Here is a 2,753-nt window from a genome sequence, read left to right as displayed (position 1 = left end):
TGCTCTGGCAGTTGCTCAGAGCTACCCCGAGGGTCACAGGGACCACACTCCAGGCGGTGCGCAGCGGCCCAACTTAGTTCTAGGGCTCTCACTTTGGTGACCACGACCATGTTCCCTGCCTGCGGGTAAGTTAGGTTTCACCATAGAGTTTTTGGTAGCTAAGGATGGTGGCACCAGCGGGAGTCCTGACGGGGGGAGTGCGGGGGGGGGGGGGACGCGGGCTCCCATCAGCTGGCTATGGCTGCCTCAGAGGAACCGCTCAGGCCCAAGGACTTCATGAGTGGCTGGCTTCCCTGCTACTGCCTACCCTGGACAGGGACAACTCGCCCTAGGGATGGCCCAGCGGGAGATGGTGTTCCCAGAGGCCATGGCCCACTCAGTGCTGAGAGTGCACCCGCCACAACAACTGGGCTCCTCCTCCCCTGGGTGCTTTGGAATCGCTTCTTTGGCTACAGCTTCCGGGGTGGGTGGGTGTCCCACTCTGTGTTCGTGACCGCGGGGATGTGGGGAAGGCTCGTTGAGGTGGAGGGGGCTGTACAGAAGTTGTTAAGGACAAGGCTTAGGGATCAGCCTTGATTGTTCCCAGGACATTAGCTTGTGGTCAGCGGTGTTGGTCTCCCACCCAGGAAGTGAAGTTAGGACCACTATATAGTCCAAGGAATGAAGCCAGTTGGGACAGAAGGCATAGAGCATCCTAGGAGCTTTTTCAGACCCTCTTTTGGCCAACCTTAATCTCTTTTATGACTAATAAGGTCCCATCCCTGAAAGTGCTGGCCCTCCACCCTTACTGCTCCAGAGCTTTGTGCGACCTAGTATGCTCTAGTGGTCACCAGATCTCTTGGTGCTGTGGGCAGCAAAGGTCCACCGCCTTCCCTGACTCTGTGGGAAGCAGGGTAGCATGGTGTGTTGTTCATTCAGATGCCTTGGGACTTTTCTCAGCAACCCTGGCCAGACTTTCCCAGTCACGTTGGCCTCTCCGACCCAGAGTGGAGAAAGCTTTCAATAAGCAAACCGGCTTTCTTCAGCACTGACCTCTAGGAGCCCACCCGGCTGCTAGAGCTCAGGACACTGAGGAGGGGAGCTTTTAAGGTCATATCTAGTCTTACCCCACTCGTCTGCAACCACATCTGGTTTGCTAATTAAGACCCCTCCAAAAGCCTTAAACACACACACACACACACACACACACACACACACACACACCAGTTATCTGACTTTGTTGTGTTCATTGCAGATAATTTTCTTCCTTGGATGAGTACTTTTCATTTAAAAAAAAAAAAGCAGAAAAAGAAAAGATTGGCCTTGGTTCCTATAGCAGCTGATTAGATCTTGGTTTGATATAGACTTGACCCTAGCTGTTCTGGGTTTCCACAGGGAAATTAAGCATTTAGTGCCTCAGGGGCACTTACAGGCCTCATTCTCAACCTAGGAACTAATTTTGGGGTAGGTGGGTCAGGCTGACTAGGGAGCCTCCCACTCTCTGGGGAGAATAGTCTACCTCATGAAGAAGACTGTCTTCCCTGCAAGAAACAAGGAGCAAAGCAAAGTACTTCCCATAAAACAACCTCTGAAGTTTACCCAGAGTGGGAGAAAAGGGTGGGGGCTCACAAGCCATGGAGTGGGACTGGTCTCTTCAGGACTTCGAAGCAGAAAGACATAAAAGGAGGCTCTTGGTGACATTGATTACACACAGAACTTACTGGGTAGGCCTCGCAGGGCCAGAGAACTCCACTGGTTCTCCAAGGACTCTCTGCTTCCTTTGGCCATGCCTCCACTTTCTCCTCTCTCTGCTTTGATCAACATCTCTGCAGGCCTATTCTGACTCTACAAGAGGTGGCCCTTCAGGAGTTTCTATGGAAATGGTCTTTCTGAAGTGACACAACGTTAAGTTCCTAAGCGTGCCACAAGAGGGCACACTCATCATTTGTCACAAAGGACAAGAGGAGGGTGGATAAATTGAATGAGGACATGTACCCACCTGGTCCTGTGGGTGACTCTACTGTCTCCTTTCCTCAGAACCAGGTTCCTACAGGAGGCTTGGCTTCTCTTTGGTGGTGACAGGCAGCAGCACAGGTTTCAGAGACAGTTCATGATTGTCTTCTTCATTCTGTTCCAGAGGTGATGCTGGTTACCAGGGGAAGGTGGGCTCGCATCCTGAGGCTGGCCATTAGTAATGGTCTCTTCCTGAATGATGGCCTCTTCCACTTGATGGCCTCTTCCTGTGTAATGCTTTTTTCCTCCATGAGGGTATCTTTCTGAAAAGTTTCCCCAGAAGAGGTGCCTGTGAGAGTTACCCTCTTAGCCACATGCAGGGATTCCCCAGAGCTCCTCTTGGGGACGGCAGGAGGACATATTCCTGTCTGTGTCAACTGTAGACTCACTCTGTGTGGTCCAGGAGAGGAGGTGAATAGAAATTGAGATGGGTGGACACATGCACTCAGGATAACTTATAACACAGTCTTGGACAGTGAGAAATTCTCACTGATTTCCAACCTGCTGCCCATGAGGGAGTTAGCCACAGGACAGCTCCTTCTGTCACCCTGCCTGGAATTCTTCTCCTCCTCCTGGAGTCTAGATGAAGGTGAGGCAAGGTGAAGGTGGAGAGAAGAGGCTCAGAAGCTCTCCTGTGGAAAGCAGGGAAGGAGTGAAGATCTTCCAGGCCTGGCTGCACACATTTCAAGGCTTTCCCTTGGTGGTAGGAGCAGTCTGTCCTGGGTGACCTGTGTTGTAGAATTAGGTAGGTTGCCCTCACC

Source organism: Arvicanthis niloticus, chromosome 9, assembly GCF_011762505.2.
Source record: "Arvicanthis niloticus isolate mArvNil1 chromosome 9, mArvNil1.pat.X, whole genome shotgun sequence".
In the NCBI taxonomy this organism is placed as follows: domain Eukaryota; kingdom Metazoa; phylum Chordata; class Mammalia; order Rodentia; family Muridae; genus Arvicanthis; species Arvicanthis niloticus.
This window is presented reverse-complemented; position numbering follows the sequence as displayed.